We start from the raw sequence: 22,022 nt of genomic DNA on the forward strand, positions 1-22,022 counted from the left end.
CTATCACAGCAAGTCCCAAGAAAAGAACTCTGTCCGCAGAGATGGATATACCACACTTAATGACTTAACAGCATACCTGAAAGTCTATCCCAACTGTAGACAACGTTTCCAGGCATTATGCGATATAGATATCCAGAAACGGATTATTTCGTGCATTTGCATTTCATACACAGTCGCAACAGGAAACCAGCATGGGCTTGGTGTTCCAGCAGGATGGCGCACCTTCTCATTGGGCAGTATAAATCCGTTATTTTCTTAGTAACATTTTATATCAACTTGCGCGGTCGTGGTGAGCTAATTACGTAGCCTCCAAATTCTCAAATCACAAGCTACCCGATTTCTTTCTTTGAGTTTTTCATTAAGAATGATGTTTATGCACAGCGATCCATAGATATTGGTGATCGGAAAGCAAATATTGTCTGAGATTTTGGAAAATTTACCCCCGAGATGTTACGTCACACCTGGGAGGAATTTAGCCTCACGATATGAATAGTTTGTGCGCATTGACAGGCTGGTTAAGGTCTAACGTGATTAAAACTTCCATCCTTATAAAATGAATTTACTAATTACTGAAAAATAAATAACAGTTCTCATGTTACAGCGTAATTTCACATACATTTGCGAAGAGCATGAAATTGTAGTTAAATCCCAGATCACATATAGATTGCGCATTCCTATGTTAAAATCGGTTGCACTTTGAAGAGAACAACCGCCGTAAACGAACACGAGATGGCAGTACAATCGCTAATGCAAGTCAAATGGGAGTTATGACGTGATTCCTTATGTAACAACTAGATGGAAGCAATAGGTTGGCTTAAACTAGATAAGAAAAGAAATTTACATTCACTTCTCTTTCTCTTCGAAATCTTGAACGCTTCTATTCCTTCGTACCTGTCGTCTCGCTTCACTTACCTTTCTTCCCACCATAATCTGAACACACGCTCTCGTCATGAAACAATACTAACAATACCATCCCATCGAACCTCCTCATACTCATCTTCTTTCACAATAGCCCTGCCAAGACTCTGGAATTCGCTACCTGCTAGCATCAGGGACTGTCGAAATAAAATTGAATTCAAACGAAAACTTACTAGGCACTTGGTCAGTAATTGATTACTTGTAAATAGTTTCTTTAATCTACCACAAAATATTTCAATATTCAGTAATTTCATCACTATACAATTTTGTTATTCTAGATTTAATTTGTAATTCAGTAAATATATAATATTCTTTGTTTCTCTATGATAAATTATCTAGCTTTAATTATTCAGGTAATCTTTTCGTACTTTGATTTTATTGTAATTGTAAATTTAATACTAATTGTAATATTATTTGTAATTGTAATTGTAAATTTAATACTAATTGTAATTTTATTGTTGATATTGTAGTTGGAATCTCCTGGTAGAGGGGCAGAGAAGGCCTGACGGCCTTATCTCTACCAGGTTAAATAAATAAATACTAAATACTAAACATGACAAAAGTTGTTACTGTCAAAGCCTAATAACGCAGAGCACTCTGGGTATATAATATGATCTAGGGTAAAATGTTTCTCTTTGGATGTTTTACCTTTAAGTAGAGAAGCTGCAGCTGGCAGGTCCGAACCCTGTAACACACAACAATATATGTCTTCACACTCGTATATACAGTGCACAAAGAAATTTTTGCATATTATGTTATTACAAACTTATGATCTATATAGCCTACAGGATATCACTCAAATTAATGTCAAAATTTTAGGGGCATATTCCTCTCATAAAGAGAATGAAAATATATTACATGAACATTGGACGGAAACGCTTTATTTTTTTATTACAGCTTCTCTTCTAAAACCCTAATTATATTGCATGATGCGGTAAATTATGAAATAAGAATAGCATGCCACATAAAAATGTCAGGAAGTACTCAAAATTTAACGTGATCAGATTCTGAATTTTCACAATCAAACGAATGGGCAGACGAGAATCCTAATGCAATTGTTCAATCATGTCATCAACAAAGATTCTGTCTCAATATTTAGACCGTAGGCCGCCCCCCCCCAAATTTATCCGAACTCTTTTTTTTTCTATTGACATTAGAAAATTTGAATTTAAAATATTTTATTGCTTTTGTTTATGATTAAGCTTCTGTGCTTAAATTGATGAATTAATGTGTTCAGATCATGTGTCTGGATTATAATATTTATTTTAAATTTCTGAAAGTATAAGAATATACTATACCTCATTTGAGGAATGGAAGCACTGTAATGTTTCTTTTGTAACAGCCTATACTCATGTGTTAGAAGTGTACAGGTGTTCAGGCCGCCACTTGGAGAAATATGAATAACACTGCACAATAATGAAAAAAAAAAAGAAAAGTGATCCCAGTAAAATGTGTAAACTTAAAGATGAGATTAAATAAATAATTAGAGTTTACATTTCGTATGACATCTTCAGAAAGTTAAGCTTCATATAAAAACGTTTCTGTTAGCACTGTTACGTAGTTTTATTGATGTATGCATGTGTTTCTGTACAGTAGACCTACAGTTCAAGCGCAATACAACTCGATCCGAAACATCGCGGATATGGATGTAACACTATAAGAAACATGCCCCCGAAAATACTTTATTAAATGATCATATTCCGACATACTGTATCACGGTCAAGCTATAACGGGGGGAGGAGGAGGTAAATGATTTCCCCCATAACCCCGTTATATGGGGATTCTATGGTTTTTCTTTGGCCTCCTCGCAAGGAAAACGGTTCTCTCTCTGCCTATGGTTTAGGCCCGCATTTTTGGTGACGCTTCAGTGAGACGTCATATTCTATCTAGGCTCAACGGAGAAAGATGGAAGGTGTCCTTAAAGTACAACTTACCTGTTCTGTTACATTATGCGCCATTAGTAATACGACGAAACAAGTACATCATGCATGATGGAGCTTCTGCTCATTTCAGTGTCAGTGTTGGTCGACTTCTAAATCAAAGGTCCTGTGAGGGATAGACAGAGGTAGACCAATTCCTTGGCCTCCGCGTTCTCCGGACTCAAACTCACCAGACTTTTACTACTCAGGGACAAAAAAAAACCGACATTTGTTTTATAAAAAGGAAAATTACATGTAGGCTATTTTTTTATTTTAATAAGTTATTTTACGACGCTTTATCAACATCTTAGGTTATTTAGCGTCTGAATGAGATGAAGATGATAATGCCGGTGAAATGAGTCAGTGGTCCAACACCGAAAGTTACCCAGCATTTGCTCATATTGGGTTGAGGGAAAACCCCGGAAAAAACCTTAACAAGGTGACTTGCCCCGACAGGGAATCGAACCGTGGCCACTTGGTTTCGCGGCCGTTACTCCACAGGTGTGGAAAATTACATGTATGTTAGTCAGAGTCATAGTAGACCATGCAATTTAATACCCATCAATTTGTGGTCATTTCGTTACCATGGATTCGTGTAAACAACCATTATTATGAGATACAGCATATTTTATTTGTAGAAAGTCTCAGTTGCTACAGATTTGTGTCTGTGGTTTTGTTCTTTAGTGTTGCTATTTATTTAATTTTCACATGTTGTTGGTGTTTAGAGTGTAAGTTGTTAGTCACACTTTATCTTTTTAAAGAATGCGACCTACTGTAACCGTTGCTCTAAATAATGATGTACGCAGTGCACGTCACTTCGCAGATGTCATGAATATGCCTAGAAGTAGGCTATCATTCAGGATCCCTAAAACATTTTAGAGACTAGTTATTATTCTTCGCTAACGAGCTCAAACTAAGCTTTGTGTTGGGATTAGTTGAAGTGTCAATCAGTTGTTAACATGTGGCTTCCTTGGGAGTCTGTGCCTCGAAATATTGATAGTCAAGATGAAAATAAACGTTGTGTCACTTATTGGACGCGTTAAATCCATATATACACAGTCAGCTAAAATCGTTCAAAATGTATAATTATAAATATTTTAAGGGGAAGGAGGACAATGCCATTACTCACTTGTAAAAACCGTAGCAGACACAGAGTACCGCACTCAAGGTAGAAGAAACAGTTGCACTAGATATAGCAAAACATTCCTCTTCAAAAATAAAAGTGTGCCAAAAGAGGACAACAGATTTGTGTGCAGCAGAATCGATTTAGTTGCGACCTAATTCGAACGAAGTACAGTGTTTGAATTTTATGCAATTCAAACTGCCCCGACCCTAGACAAGATTCTTAGCGATCTCTGCAGCAAAACAATGGGTAGTCAATACGGGTTCCCATACCACAGAACCACTGTACAGCACGGTACTACTGTCGCAGCTATGATTTTGCAAGTACAGTAGGTCTGGCATTCATCTCTTCTCTCCTTAAAATGTTTATATAAGTTTTGAGTCATTTTAACTTACTATGTACGGATTTACCGTCTGTCCAAATTGGACAGATACTACTCCTTCTCACCAGCTAAAATAATAAAAGAGTAATATACGGAATGTAATATCACAGTCTACTATATACAGTCGCGAAGCTCAATATGTAGTAAAAACGCAAACATGGGTAGCTGCCCACCACTAGGATCGCTACTATCGCCTCATCATCGCAGATCTCTCTCCTAGTAGACGACAAAATATGTTACACTTTCGTTGTGTTCTTTTGGAAAAGTTAACACCTTCCTTCCATTATTGAAATATTAAATGCATAAAGTTAATTTATTATTTTAATGAAGTATATTAAATTCCAGCATAAACTCGAAGATACCTGCAAGAAATAGGTTAATATTATTTTTGTTTGTGCAAAATGAACTGAAATTTACTATAATCGTTTCAATCATTCAAGATTATAGCGATAATTATCTATGAAACCAATAAATATTAATTTACATTTCCCTTTACAACAATAATAATGGAAATATGAATTAATGGAGTAACTTACGTGTACCGGTACTTGTAGTGTAGGCTTACGTAGTTAACAAAGTGGGATGAGGTTAAGCAATAATAATCACACCAGAATTGGAAATAAAAGTGATCAATAAATTTTATTGTAACAGACTTTTTCGACGTCTCTAGTAAAGTAACAAATAAAAATAACAACAAAATTAACGGCTATAATTAAAAACATATCCTTTGAAAAAAAAAGTAGGCCTAAGCAATAATAATCCCACCAGAATTGAAAATAAAACGTGATCAATAAATTTCATTAAAACAAACTTAATTTTTCTACGTCTCTAGTAAAATATTATTATTCCAATTATTGTATTTTAGCCATTAACATTTTCATTATAACCAATAACGAACATTTCACAAGCATCAATGTGAAATACGCAACGAGCTAGCACTCGCTGGAAATACGGCACAGTCCAAAGTCGACCGTGGACAGTCTATTGTTTCTAGTTGCTAACCGCTTGGAGCGCTTTATCACGAGATTTGCAAAAAATCACCTCAAGCTTCGCGACTGTATATAGTAGACTGTGGTAATATTCATTCGTTCATAGTGTCCTGCCCAAGGACAAGTCTTTCACTACAAACCCAGCATTCTCCAGTCTTTCTTATTTTCTGCCTTCCTTTTAATCTCCGCATATGACCCACAAATCTTAATGTCGTTTATCAGCTGATATCTTCTTCTGCCCCGAACCCTTCTCCCGTTCACCATTCTTTCCAGTGTATCCTTCAGTAGGCAGTTTCTTCTCAATCAGGTGTAAAGGGTGTAAAGATGGAATACTAATAATATTAGTATTTCATATTTGTGACACATTGATATTGAATGTAGTGTCATCAGCATACATTATTGTTATAGCTTTAATGAATTTAGGAAGGTCATTTATTGCTACTAAGAATAGCAGTGGACCAATTATTGAGCCTTGTGGAACACCATAATGTATACTGGAGAGACTTGACCAATTTGACTGTATGCAGTGTTAAAATACTGAAGTCTCGTATATCTTAGACATCAGTACTAAACGAACACCCATAATAATATATTAATGATCATAGTTCCGTAACTTAAAAGTCCAGTGTTTTCAACACGTTCGTCTTGTAAAGTTCGCAGTCGACTTGGGTGGTGTGATAACCGCACTTCGTTGTGTGGTTGTAGGTGGTAATTACCCATACAAGAAAATTTCGTGGGATGTGGGATGGACTTGCTAACGAGGTCATTGCGATAACACAGCGTTATTTTGTTTTTAACGCGTTTCCATGGCGACTTACAGTTTTGAGATAGTGAGTTTCAAGTGCCGACAGATGACAGGCAGTGTTGTCTAAGAGGTAGGCGGCGGAACGTTTAGCTTTTTTTTTTTACGTTTACCTAGATAAGTCGTGTAGCGTGCAGTGGGAATAATAACGGAATCTTAATTCAGAAAATGTACTTAACTAAAACTGTTTTCTACGCTTCACAGACCAACACTATTTTAAATTAAACAGTGTTTTTCACCTCTGGTTTGTTTCTACCATTGCTTCCATTAACTTACTACAGTGATTTCTAATTAATTTCTCATTTAGTATCGGTGTTTCCATTACTTTATTTTAACTTGGAACGTTAAGTGGGAATCTATTGAGGAAATTTTCCGCTACAATTCTAGAGTGTAACAACAAAGGTTATAAAAGCCATTTTTATTATTTTTTTAAGTGATTGTCAGAACAAATTTTATTATATTATTATAGATTTATTAATTTGTCCTACAGAATGATATCTGTAATATTGACAATATTTGAGGAGAAAATGGCAGTTGACATTGGACATATACGTCAACATATAGGCCTATGCCTAACTTGGAGTCAGGCCACAATGGGAAACATTGAAGGACGAGAAATCGATCCGGTGCTGTAGATTGAATTCGGCGTAGCTCAGTGCTCAGAGCGCTTGGTATGTAGAACCAAGGACCCGGGTTCGATCCCCGGCGCCGGAGCGAATTTTTCTCCTCAAATATTAAGAACAAATTTTATTTGTGAAGCCCAATAATGTAAAAAAGTTTTATGTTGAAATTAAAAGTGGAAGTAGTCCCTTGTTAAGGGGTTAGGTACAGCTTACAGCAGTAAAATGTTTGGAAATATTCAACATTTTTTTCCTTCATTACTGTATCTTGTACAATCATGAAAATTGGTATGTGTGAAACACTGTTCCTCTGCTATATAAAAAAATATGTTTACGATTTTAAAAAATTATTTATATATATTTTTTAATTCAAAATGGTGGCAGTTCACTGTGCAGAGATGAAGTGTTTCCGTCATAACTCATAAACTTGTTAACTTTTTCATGTTCGCTCTCATTTATTTTATTGCTGTAACTCATGTTTACAATATCATGTTCTTTCAACTACATTCCTTAATAAATAATAATTTTTTATCTTGTGTTAGAAGAAAATACTGATATTTGACCATTTTTTAAACGAATTTATTTTTTATCAGATACTCTATTACAGTTAAAGGAGTGATCTTGTATAATATTGTTCATATGACATGTATAAATACACACAAAACATTACATCACAGAATGTTGGATAATTTTTTAGTTAACTTATATGGGAAACGTTTCATCACTGCACAGTGAACAGAATTAAAAAAAATGTAAGCAATTTTTAATCGTATTTTTTTTTTCATATAGCAGAAGGATAGTGTTTTACACATACTAATTTTCATTATTGTACCCCTTAATGTAAGTAATCAGAGATGTCACCAGTAGTATACGATTTGAATGAGAATAATGTTTTTTTGGCACTTCTAAAATGTTTTGTTCTGTACACTCACAAATTTTGTTGTTTACATTCTTCAATTTATGCAATACTCTGCGTGCATTTTGCTCTTTACCGGGAACGAGCTTATGCAACTCGCAATATATTATTGCTTGTTATCGGCAGGAGAACGATGCAACCCGCAACACACCATAAAGGATATAAATATAATTACTCTTAATAATTCTTCATCACCTAGTTTGGCTTTTCCTGACATACAATAATATATCCAATCGACCACAACAGCTGGAATTAGATTAACAAACAAAATTTCATTTTCCCTCATTTGTCGTTGTATTTAATTTACACAAAAACTTCATTTTTTATTTATTCCGGTCTCATAATCAGCAAAAAAAAACATGATTTTTTGTCAGTTTCTAACACAAACTATTATCTGAGAAAATCTCTTAAAGTATAACTGCGTATATAAAGTCGTACACATAAAAAGTAACAAACGTACGACCTGGTGTATCATAAAAAGTCCTTTTCTTCAGAGAATCGGACTAAAAACGCTCCAAAATGTGAGAAAATCTACGTAAAGTGAAGTAATAATACAGAAATGACTCCTCGAGGACTTTAAATTTGTTCCACTTTTCCTTTATAGCAGTCAGTATAAACTTTTATTCTTGATCATTTTTACGTTCTTAGCCAACTTTATACCCACTTACCGAGAAATTCCACTTATACTTCAGGTAAGAATAAAACAAAAACTGATAGCAGTAGAGACTCCAGATAGTTCCTTGGTGTGGGTTAACAGGACCGTATATCGACATTAGAACGGCTGGAGCATTGCCCTTCCACCTGGACGTCCGAATTCCAGTCTTAGTAAGTCTGTTGGATGTAAACCTGGCTGATATGAAAGATACTTAAAGAGACAAACGATGTATTCTTTCAAAGTGCGATCTGATATCCATATTGGATTATTTTTACTTTTTGGATACAGATTATATTTATTTACTCGTAAGGTAATATAATGTATAAGTTTTGTTTGTTTACTTACACATTTTACTTACGTATCTTGTTAAACTTACCATACTTATCCCTTCAGCGGGCGCGTCTTTTCTGGTAACACGACCAGGCGCGCGGAGTACACTGTGCGCCACACAATTTTTCATTAAAAACGGCCTTTTCTATCATGTTAGGCCTAACTGAATATTTTAAGAGCGTTCTTATACACTTCATTATTATTATTATTATTATTATTATTATTATTATTATTATTATTATACTAAACAACAATGTATTTTTATTATCTCAACAATAATTATCACTCTCTACAATTTAATTTCACTCCCGTCAACAATGGGATTTGCTCTCCGCACAGCAACACAGCGTTCGTTATTGCACTCCACAAACGACAATGACAATTTACTTGGACTATTACGAATAACAATGAACTGTTAATCTTAACTAATATTCACAAAGCACTATTTACAACACAGAACTGTCAGTTCTCAGTTCACAGCTCCTTTGTCTTGGCTAGTTCTTCTAGCTCAGTCACACGCGTTCACAGAATCTCGAACCCCAGACCTTCAGAGACGATCCGCTGCACTTCGAACTCAGGTCCCTCAACTGCGGTCCACAGCACTCGAACTCCGAGCTTCAGGCTCCACAGTTACGGACACAACTCAAGTCGCGCTCTGGTCTCGAAGCTGGCTTCACTGCTACACAAGACTGTCTGGCTTGCTCTCCACTGACTTTAACAACACTGGCTTACTGACGGGCTGAATCACTCGCGTTCACTTGCGCGTGGTATTTATAACTAAGCCATAGTTTCTGGAGAGTTGGCGGTCGGTCGACAGATGCCTAGAAGATAACGGATATCCAGACTTCTCTGGATCTTTCTCCTCAGTCACCAGCTGCTTTACTTTCCCCTCTCTGCCGCGGAACAGCGTGTCGCAACCTCCTCTCTCCTCTCCCCGCCGCGCGCCGTCCCCCAGTGCTCCGTGGAACCCGTGTCGACTCACGCGCGACCTGCTCTCTTGCGGGACTCTGGTCGTGAGTTCGAATCTCACGTCGCTGTCACATTATTATTATTATTATTATTATTATTATTATTATTATTATTATTATTATTATTATTATATTTTAATACTCGAATGGAGAAATAGGCGAGCCCAGAAGAAATATAAACTGAACTTATTCCTTCCACACACACCCGGAAAATCACGGCATGGTGAACATCGTGCGCCGCCTCGCCAGCCGGAAGGTTAATAAATTTTGAAGGGTGAAAATGTTCATACAATTTTGCGGCTTTAGATGCAAGTACATCATTTATTTTAATTTATTCGTTTTTAGATTAAAGTTCATTATTTATTTTAATTTATTCGTTTTTAGATTAAAGTTCATTATTTATTTTAATTTATTTCTTTTTTATTTACTTTAATTCATTCTAGTGCTGCCTTCAATCATGGTTAGATCACTTCCGCCCTGGTGTACAAAAAAACCGTTTCATCCATACTAATACTTATTTACTTTATATTACAACCTTACTTACTTATGGTTTTAAGGAACCCGCAGGTTCATTGCCGTCCTCACATAAGCCCGCCATCGGTTCCTATCCTGAGCAAGATTAATCCAGTCTCTACCATCATATCCTACCTCCCTCAAAACCATTTTAATATTATTCTCCCATCTATTTCTAGGTCTTTTTCTCCCTCCGGCCTCTCAACTAACACTCTATATGCGTTTCTGGATTCGCCCGTACGTGCTACATGCCCTGTACTTCTTAAACGTCTGCTTATTTTGGGTTTTTGTAACAAGCTGTTTTTACGCCCAACCCCCAAGCTGGAGGACCACCCTTTATCGACTTTCCACGACTGTTTATTCAATATATTCGCAGCTACCCTCCTCCGTACTAATACTAGCTAATATTATTTACACACATAAAAATACCACTCAGAAATTTTTCTTCTTCCTTAAGTATTTAACAGATACTGTCAGTATACAAGACACTAACATCCGTTTACCAAATGACGTCATAGCCCGTTAAGTTAGAACGCCTCCTATGCTTAAAAATGAGCCAGCAATACTTCCTAGGTAGACAGTTGGTAGTTATTCAACGTTCATTTTCTACGACAAACTATTCAGAAACAATTAACTAAATGTAATAAGGAGTAAATGACCGGAAAAACCAAAGTTGTGAGAAAATTTGTATGAAATCTTCTCTTGCAGAAAATAATCCTCACTCTTTACTTCTTCATTGTTCTATATCTACACTTTTAACACTTTTATAATCACTGTTGAACTTTACAACTTCTTTACTGTGTTAACTTTTTAGAAATTACCTGGATTATTATTAATTGATGAACTAGTGGACTTACTCGTGTTAAATATGAAATATCTGTCCGGCTTACAGCTGTTTCACTGCTTCACGCACCATCATCAGAGCCTACTAGATAGCGGCGTCATCTCGAACTTCTCTGCCTGTTAGGAGGGTGTGTTTTATTGTTGGAAGGTGTTGAATTGTGGAGTCAAATAGTGTGTGTGTATACTGAAATTGATCTGTGTGTTGAGGATTTGATCGGGATGTGTTTTAGTGTTTTTGTATATTTCATATTGTTCCAGTGTGTTGAGTTTTTGGTTCTTGGGTTGAGTGTGTAGGATTTCCATGTCCGTATTTATGTTATTGTATGTATGGTTAGTATTGGTTATGTGATCGGCGTATGTAGATGTATTGTGTCCTCTGGTTATAGCTTTAATGTGTTCTTTGTAGCGTGTTTGGAATGATCTGCCTGTCTGTCCTATGTAGAACTTGTCGCAACTATTACATGTGAGTTTGTATACACCTGTGTGGTCGTATTTATTTGTTTGTGTTTTTTGTGTGTTGAGATGTCTTTGTAGTGTGTTTTCTGTTCTGTATGTTATGTTGTATTTCTGTTTCCTGAATGAAGATGCGATCTTATGTGTGCTTTTGTTTTCATATGTTAGTGTGATGTATTTCTAGTGTTCTTGTGTTTGTGTTGTGTTTTGTGTATTTTTGTGTTTGTTAAGTTTTTGTTTTGTCTTCCTTATTATATTGTCTATTATATTTGGATTGTATCCGTTTTCTTGTGCTATGTATTTGATTGTGTTCACTTCTTCATTGTAGTGTTGTTTGTTCATGGGTATGTTGAGTAATCTGTGTACCATTGTCCTAAATGCAGCATGTTTGTGTTGTGTGGGGTGGTTAGATGTGTTGTGTATGTGTGTGGTGGTGGTGGTTGGTTTTCTGTATATTTTGAACGTGTGTTTGTTGTCGATTTTTGTTATGGTGATGTCTAGGAAATTTATGGAGTTGTTGTTTTCAAGTTCTAGTGTGTATTGAAGTTTTGGGTGTAATTTGTTTATGTATAGGTGTAGTTTGTGTATTTGTCTTTTGTTTCCTTTGTATAGTATGAGTATATCGTCTACATATCTGTGCCAGTATATTATGTTGTCTGCATACTTGTTGTGTTCATTGTTGAGTATTGACAGATATTTCATATTTAGCACGAGTAAGTCCACTAGTTCATCAATTAATTATATTCAAGTGTTAAAAGTGGTGTACGCAAGATTCAAAACTGGATTATTAGTTTCGAAGCGTTATCCTTCATTGTACAAAGCCTTTTCCACTTTAATTTAGGTTTCATTTTAACTGCAATATAGCAATAACTGAACGATAAAGGAATAACATGGCAGCAGAAACTGAAGCACTCGAAGGAAACCTACCCTACAGCAGCACTCTTTATTACAAACTTCATGTAATGTACCGTGAATCAAACCCCGGACCTGTAGGTAAGACCTACCATATTGAGTCTGAAATCGTTCTCTAAATTGTTCACTATAGTAGGTGCAAAGCGAGGACGTAGTGTTGGTAACACTGGATAAAGACACATATAAATTGCTTCTATTTGTGTCGTAGCTGTCATAGGGACTTCGATAAGGCGAGTCGGGGAACTGAAATTACTGGACGGTAGTACAGGGAGGTGCTTGATCCACTCAAAGGCCTTGACGTACACTGCATTATGTTTATCTCGCATCCCAACAATGACAACACCATCATCAAGTCGCTTTGCCTCTGCCTGTGTGATGGTTATGACTGAATAATAACAAGCTGACACTACCTTCATCAATGTGGTCTACATAGCATAAAACCTATGCTTACAACACAAGAGGAAAGAGGAGACAAGGGACACATCCAGTCCTCAAAAGGCACATAAACATCAATTTATTCCCAGAACATCGGTTGGCAGGCAGAGTATTAGTGGCACCTATATTGCTGATTTATTTATTTATTTATTTATTTATTTATTTATTTATTTATTTATTCATTTATTCATTTATTTATTTATTTATTTATTTATTTACTTACTCATTTATTTACTTGTTTCTTTTATTTATTTATTTATTTATTTATTTAGTTATTTATTTATTTTTAGTTATTTACTAATTTATTTATTTACTCATATATTCATTTATTTGCTTATTTATTTACTTATTCATTATTTATTTAGTTATTTTTTAGTTATTTACTTATTTGTTTATTTATTCATTCATTTAATTACTTATTTATTTATTTAATTATTTACTTATTTATTTCCTTATTTATTTATTTTTTAGTTATTTATTTGTTTATTTACTCATTTATTTGCTAATTTATTTACTTATTAATTTTCTTATTTATTTATATTTTTGAGTTATTTACTTATTTATTTACTCATTTATTTACTAATTTATTCACTTATTTATTTTTTTAGGTATTTATTTATTTTTTATTTTCTTCAGTTATTTACTTATATATATATATCTATTCCTTATTTCTCTATTTATTTATCTATTTATTTATTTATTTATTTATCTATTTACTTTTCTATTTATCTATGTATTTATTTGTTTATGTATTTATTTATCTATTTTTAATTATTTATTTTTTATTTTCTTTAGTTATTTACTTATTTATTTATGTATTTATTTATTCATCTATCTATTCCTTATTTCTCTATTTATTTATTTATTTATTTATTTATTTATCTATCTATTTATTTATCTATGTATTTATGTATTTATTTTTCTATGTATTTATTTATCTATTTATTTATTTATTATTAATTTATTTATTCATTTATTTATCTATTTATTTATTTATTCATTCATTCATTTTGCTAATAATTCTAACATAAACTATAGTATACTCAGTAGAGATGAACAAAACTAACTGCCGCTCTCGCTCGCTGTGTTCGTTGCATTTGTCTCGCCTATCATTCTCGAAATAGCATTTGGTCGGCGTGGAAAGATTTCGTCACTTTGAGTAACATACATCATTGAAATAAATAATATTATAAATGTTTAACTGAGACAAAAATACAAAACAGAACAGTATCTTAGTTATCAAAATGTTCTGGTTCTATCCAATCAGATACATCACTAAAATATAATTTTTCAGTATAAAAGAAAACCGTTTGCAAGGAACCACGCACACTCACTCATTCACTGAACGATAAGGGATCAAACTTCTGACGCCTTAGATTGAGAGGACACTGTGCCATACATCTGATATCCTTCTCTTGTTTTAAAATTTATTCGACGTATTTACGCTGCAATGAACGGCGAAACTGTATCAGCGAATTCCACAGTTACTTTTAAAAATAAATAGAATACAGATGTACATGTTAAACAGCTACAACGAATTAGGTGGTTTTACAAGCAAAACAGTTAATTTCAGGTCCTAATCTACGAATAAGGCCTTTTTTAGATAGGTTAAGTTAGGTACCGGTGGCTAGGGGCAGGTTAGGGGCGACCCTTTCCACATCGGTCTGTTGTGCACCCGGAATTTATGGGATGAATGAGGATAAGGTGTACCAGCCCACGGGCCGCATGTAACCCCTCACTATCTCAACCGATGGGGGCCCCCTACCCTCCATCCTAAGTTCACACCGCCAAGGTGACCAAGCAGCACAGAATCCATTCCAACGGCCCTTCCAAGTTGTCGAAGCGACCTTGAAAGGAATGAATCCTGGCAGACATATTGCCGAAGGCGGGGAACGAATCCAGAAACGGTTGCGGGGATGCCCCCCCCCCCAAGTGGACGAAGACATGCGTCTTGTCCTGGATATGTCTCTGGAATGAGATGAAGATGAATGAGATGAAATCTAAATTCTTTTTCTACACCGGGAGAGGAAGGGAAATGGACCGCGGCAATGAAAATTCCACCCCCGAATTTGCCTAATTATCTGTGGAAAACCACGGAAAAACCACAGTCAGGTTGGTCGGTCCGGAAATCGAAGCACGGACTTCCCAAATGCGAATGCAATGAGGAAAGCATGAGCCAACTCGCTCGGTAAGGTCTTTTTAGATCTCATAACATTTAAGTACCGGTATTTAGTCGTTGGTATATTAAATAAATGAAATAAAAATGAATGAACAGGCGAATACGCGAATCTGTCATAAAAATTGTTGAAGATAAATGACCAGATTTATGAACGAATAAGCAAATAAACTAATAAAGAAGTTATTGACAAATTAGCGATTTAAACTAATCAATAAATGAGAAAAATAAATTAATAGTCGAATTTACAATATTATATTAAGACGCTCATTAACGAGTGAACGAACAAGTAAACGAGCAATCAAACGGAAGACAAAACGAACACGAGACCTACAAAACCATTGACCGCAACGATGAAATAATGGAAGAAGGACTTTGTAACTTATTTTGTGCGAGATCGTGCGTATTTGCTTGTTTTCCGCACAGAACCAATATGCGGTAAGTGTGCAATACCACATTCATTATTCCCAACGTAACACACATAACAATTTCCCTCTTCTTACCGCTTAAGCGCGACATTCATTTTACTGCTTTAGGCTTTTAACATATTATTTTTAGAGACGTTTAACATAGTAATAATTATAAATTGGAAACTTACCACTGCAATTTCACCTAAATTGCAACGTTAATTATTGTTTTTTAAATATTTGCAAAAATTAAGTAAACTCTACAACTCCACTAAAGTTACTGCATTCGTGATGCAAGTAACATTAAGGAAGCCGTGAAAAAATCAACAAATCAACTTGCCGATGTTATTACTGCAATATGTTATATAAATAATATTGTTAAAATATTAAAATGAAAAATAAATCATTACATAACCTTACCGTTTGTTTTAAGTTCGCATTTATAGACTGGGGGGAAAAAAAAAGACAGACGTATATCACGGCCTGCTGGAGTATAGGCCTAGTAAACACAGAAAACATTTTATACCAACAATGTTCAAGAAAGATATTTTGGTTTTGCGAAGTTGCCGTCATTAAACAGAAACCAAGATGGAGATTTCATTGCAACTAATTAGAAATTCGTCTTTCAGGTATGTAATAAACGATCTTCGCACAAAATAATGTACGATACACGAGCGGTATGTCTCTTTTCATGTTCTCGGAAATTAAAAAACCTGAATTACGTTTCGCTTTTTCAATCTTTTCCTCGACCATGAAAACGTCAACATACCGCTCTTGTAACGTATATTACTATAATGTTGTATTAATCAATAAATGAAAGGACTCAATGAATTATTTAATTAATGCACTTTCCTCATACGTGGGAATGTATTTTCATACAGATAGCTGTTCTGGACATTGATCAATTCCGTTTATTAGTGCTGGGCAACCAAATTGGATTGCGCAGGTGTATTCATTTCAGTATCATGCCATTAGTAAGCAAAGTCATTACCACCATTAATAAAACCCATACTTCACAGTTGTGCGGTTGCAATTCCAACATGACACCATTCCGTTTTCAAACTCGGAGAGCAAATATTGTTCCTGCAACACACACAGCGTAAGTGGAAATCTCCGAGTCACTTGCACAATAAATATTCATACCGCTGCATTCATATCTATGAATAATCATTGTCATCGAAGGTAAGTGACTCACTCCAAACTTCATTTTCTTAACTGATGCGCAGTTCGATACTCTATTACCAAAGAGAACTGGTTTAATCACGCTTTGCCTGTCAACAAGTAGCAATAGAGAATTTTGACTTATTTAGAAAGTCTCTTTGCAGCAACGAATATTCGGTTCGCATCCTAAAAAAATCATTCTTACTCATAAATATTTAACAATCTAACGACATAAGATTCTTGTCTATGCGGATGACGTGAATATGTTAGGAGAAAATCCACAAACGATTAGAGGAAACGCGGAAATTTTACTTGAAGCAAGTAAAGCCATAGGTTTGGAAGTAAAACCCGAAAAGACAAAGTTATATGATTATGTCTCGTGACCAGAATATTGTACGAAATGGAAATATAAAAATTAGAGATTTATCCTTCGAAGAGATGGAAAAATTCAAATATCTTGGAGCAACAGTAACAAATATGAATGACACTCGAGAGGAAATTAAACGCAGAATAAATATGGGAAATGCGTGTTATTATTCGGTTGAGAAGCTTTTGTCATCCAATCTCCTGTCAAAAAATATGAAAGTTGGAATTTATAAAACAGTTATATTACCGGTTGTTCTGTATTGTTGAGAAACTTGGACTCTCACTTTCGGAGAGGATCAGAGATTAAGGTTGTTTGAGAATAAGGTTCTTAGGAAAATATTTGGGGCTAAGAGGGATCAAGTTACAGGAGAATGGAGAAAGTTACACAACACAGAACTTCACGCATTGTATTCTTCACCTGACATAATTAGGAACATTAAATCCAGACGTTTGAGATGGGCAGGGCATGTAGCACGTATGGGCGAATCCAGAAATGCATATAGAGTGTTAGTTGGGAGGCCGGAGGGAAAAAGACCTTTGGGGGGGCCGAGACGTAGATGGGAGGAGAATATCAATATGGATTTGAGGGAGATGGGATATGACGATAGAGAGTGGATTAATCTTGCACAGGATAGGGACCTATGGCGGGCTTATGTGAGGGCGGCAATGAACCTCCGGGTTCCTTAAAAGCCAGTAAGTAAGTAAGTAACAACATAAGAGGAAATCTAAGTGGGACAAAACCACTGATTCAGAATTCAGTGGTGGTGATAACATTAGATTTATAATAAAGGAAATACCGGTCAATATACTAAAAGCACAGTCTAGTACGTGTATATACAGTCACGAAGCTTGAGTTTATGAAGGTACCAGAAACAATAGACTGTGCAGGTACTATTTCGCATTGTCTGTAATGAGGCGATAGTAGCGATCCTAGTGGTTAGCAACTATGGATGCATATTTACTACGTATTGAGCTTCGTGACCGTATATACTAGACTGTGCTAAAAGCTTAATGAAAAAATTATGGATTTAGGTGTCCTGAATTTGATTAACTATCGAGGATCATAACTTCCTAGTGATGAGATGAAATGATTGTCATTAGAATTAAGTTTCTGGTAGAAGTGTCTTGCAGCTTGTAGAAGATGAGTGTGCAGATAGTCAACATCCTCTTTATAAACTTGTCTATTGCTTGTAAACCAATCGCAGGCATGGATGATCCGAAGAGCTCTATTTTGCGTTGTTTGTAGTGGCTTGAGGGTAGACCGAAAAACCAGGCAGGAAAAACATTAGTAAGAATTGGAAAAATTAATTGTCCATAGAGATTTGTCTTCTGTTTCAAACTGCACAGTAGATCGTAGTAAAGAATAGATTTGAAAAGTGCGAACAGTAGCTTTAACAGCAATAGATTTGATGTGTTGTGTCCAAAGTAAGCGTTCATCAAGAATGACTCCTAAATATTTAACTTGATCAAGATATTGTACAGATTGACCATATAATGTATTTTACTATCAGGTATTTTGGTGCACTTGGTAAAAATTATGGATTCTCACTTGTCAGGGTTGATTTGTATTCTCCAGCACAGGAACCATCATTCAATGAAACTAACATGTCTTTGAATGGCAGTAATAGCTTCATTTGGATGACATTTGATGCAGTAAATTATGGTGTCATCACCGTACACTGATGTAGAGATGTTGGTAAATCAGAAGTACAGTATATATACCGTAGAGGATAGAGCCAATCACAGATCCTTGAGGAACTCCGCCATTAATGTGATACACAGTAGAATGATGGCCGTCAACTTTAACGCAGTAGGTCTGTTGATGAAGATAACTCGCAATAAGTCTTGTAAGAGCATCTGGAAAATGGGGAAGTAATTTATAAAGTAGTCCATAGTGCCACACGGAGTCAAAAGCTTTTGCAATGTTTAGTAGAAAAGCTGCAGTATAAGATTTATTGTTAAAACCTTTAGTGATTTCTTGAACTAGAGTTAGAATGTTAAATGTTATTTTTATTTAACGACGCTCGCAACTGCAGAGGATATATCAGCGTCGCCGGATGTGCCGGAATTTTGCCCCTCAGGAGTTCTTTTACATGCCAGTAAATCTACTGACATGAGCCTGTCGCATTTAAGCACACTTAAATGCCATCGACCTGGCCCGGGATCGAACCCGCAACCTTGGGCATAGAAGGCCAGCGCTATATCAACTCGGCAACCAGGTCGACACCAGAGCTAGAATTTTGGAGGTTATGTTCATGCATCCACCTCTTGAGGATACATAGAGGTGCCATCTGTGTTTTAAAATATAAACTAGCTCGATTCTAGCCAGGAAAATTGCCAGTTTCTGTAGTCAATTGTTATCTGCTAAATGTTTTCAGCTTCAGTGTTGCTGTCCAAGGAAGTTACTTCAAAAATAGCTTATTTGGCATTCATAGGTACATTTTTTGTAAGTTTTATCGTCTAATTTACTAAAACTATATAACACCAATAAATAGTGGACAAATAATTCCGAAGGAATATATGTGTGAAAATATTGATGGTCTCACTTCTAGACCACTATGCTATGCAAATGGACATAAATTATACATTTGTAAAAACCATTGTTCTACTTCAAGCATCCATCCTACCTCCATATCAGTTTGGCTTTCGTCGAAATCATTCTACCAACCATCAAGTGCTTCGTATCACTGAACAAATTGCACAGGGCTTTGAAAACAAAGAACAGACTGCAGTCGCATTTCTTGACTTCACTCAAGCATTTGATCGAGTTTGGCATAAAGGTTTTCGGTACAAATTACACAAGTCCGGCGTTCCAGACTACCTATGCAACATAATGACTAGTTTCTTGTCAAATCGCACATTCTCAGTCAGAGTGGGTTGTACTCACTCCTCTGTTAGACCCATTAGAGCTGGCGTTCCACAAGGATCTATCTTAGGTCCGATATTATTCAATGTATATACCTCGGACATTCCTGCAACACCAACTGCACAAATTGCTATGTATGCAGACGATACAGCTATTTATGCAACCCATCGCAACATTAACATAGCCTCAAATCACCTTCAGGAAGCCTTAAACATCATATGCCCTTGGCTTGAAAATTGGCGCATCGCATTGAACTACAATAAATGCGAAGCAATGATATTTACTTTGTGTCGTCCTGCTAATCCTCCATGCATAAATCTTTCAACCAACGTGATACCGTGGAAACCAAAGGATGAAGCTGTAAAATATCTTGGAGTGCAATTAGATCGCCGTCTGTCATGGAAACATCACATCAACAACAAACTTAAATTGGGCTACTCAAGACTCGCTAAATTATATCCGCTCCTCAACAAGAAATCATCTCTAAAGCTACAAAATTGCATGCTACTTTACACATCTCTATTAAGACCTCTACTGCTTTATGCCTGTCCTGTCTGGGGAGGAGCTGCAATAAGTGAAATTAAACACATCCAGTCATTTCAAAATAAAGTCCTACGAATTTCACTCAATTCTCCTTGGTTTGTCCGTAACAGCCAACTACACAGAGAAACTGGTATTGACACAATCAAACAGTTTATCCATTCACAAGCTAAGAAGTTCTATGACAACCTAGAAAATGTTCCAGGCGCCGTCCATTACTCTCTCGGAAAGAAGTCCACATTTCCCACCAGAATCAAGAGCCGACTTCCAATGGACCTCATATTATAATCAAAATTTATCATCACACCAACCTATGTAAACAATTACTTATTAACAATTATTTTTTGTTCATTGAGGAGCCCAATCTAGGCTGCCCTCAATTCAGTATCATATATTGTATTTATAATTTTTAGAAATGATCTGTATAGCGCTAAATGCGCTGATCGATCAATAAATTGTTTAAAAAAAACCATTGGAAATGTCACATTATGCTATAGGCCTATTGGTGTATTATATAAAAATTCCTACTGTGACATAGTGGCCGTTCAGAGTGACCAACATTTTTTTAATTGTGTGCAGAGTTAAAATTTTGAAAAAAAAATGATCGAAGATTTATGATCCATAAAATGAAAAACAAAAAATTATTCTTTTTGTTTATTGTGCTGCAAAGAACTGGACATAGTCCGTTGCAATCTCAAAGCTATTTGACGAGTTTTCGTTAATAATTAAACACTATAAAGCTAATTTTCGAGATGCTAGTAAATGGAATACCAAGTGCCGACGTAAGGAAAACTGTACCAATGCAATAGTGAGCTAAATGTTTATCCATAAATGGAAGAAATATATTTCATGGAAAAAAATGGGATCTGATCTTAACATTTTAAACTTTAATTGTCCTAGATCCTAACCATGCGACATAAAATACCAATTTAATACTTAATTCAGTTACGTTTCTTTGCAAATTACCCTATATCTCAATAAAAAGTGCCACGTCGTCTGCAAAACTACGGAGGGTATAATTGTTTCTTTCTCTTATATATTACTCCTTTGGCATTGTCAATTTCCATTTGTAGTTTTCACATCTATTTAATTTATTCACAAGTTTTTACGGTATATGTAGATATTTGTAGCTTATATTGGTTAGGCATTACGGCTTAAAGGAGAGCCCACTTTCATTGAAAATACTTTGTTTTCACTTTTGTTATATAAGAAGAATTTCACAAACTCTAACAATTCTCATCTTACAATGCTAGTATGCTACCACATTATAATTATTATTAAGGAAAAGAACATTTACAATGCGCCATGACCACTCTGAATAAATTTCCTGTACAAAGATTCCACAAAATCTTATTTATCCAAGGACAAACATATCTAACCGGATCATAAAAGAGCTTCCACCGTATATTTTATATACTTCAATGTGGGGTGTTATTAAATCCCTTTCCACCTAACCCCCATTTTTCTTTTGATGACGGGCGTCTTATTGGTACGATAAGGGATGTGTCTTGAATTGAATATCCGCTTTATCTGCAGGGGCTTTATTTCCGTAGTCGAGAGACTCCAGGGACACGAATCTGTTGGAATCCACATTAAAAAGTACAGATGCAATAGAAATATAGAGTGAGGAGAAATAAAACTTCAAATAAGGTTTTATTTACTGAGAATTATTATAACCTTTCTTTGGAAAAATTGACTTTTCTGTGTAATAAAAGAGAATGAGGAAAT

At 35.4% G+C, this 22,022-nt stretch overlaps 1 protein-coding gene across 1 annotated transcript in view; it reads right to left on the bottom strand.

The window, feature by feature from the left end:
- The window catches only part of LOC138705433 (probable G-protein coupled receptor No9), a 1,480,426-nt gene that overhangs the window by 1,230,084 nt on the left and 228,320 nt on the right, over nucleotides 1-22,022 (bottom strand). Inside the window, exon 3 of the mRNA XM_069834160.1 lies at nucleotides 1,567-1,603. The gene's annotated coding sequence lies outside the window, so the exon portion shown is untranslated. The remainder of the gene's footprint in view (nucleotides 1-1,566; nucleotides 1,604-22,022) is intronic.

This window comes from Periplaneta americana, chromosome 1 (assembly GCF_040183065.1).
Source record: "Periplaneta americana isolate PAMFEO1 chromosome 1, P.americana_PAMFEO1_priV1, whole genome shotgun sequence".
In the NCBI taxonomy this organism is placed as follows: domain Eukaryota; kingdom Metazoa; phylum Arthropoda; class Insecta; order Blattodea; family Blattidae; genus Periplaneta; species Periplaneta americana.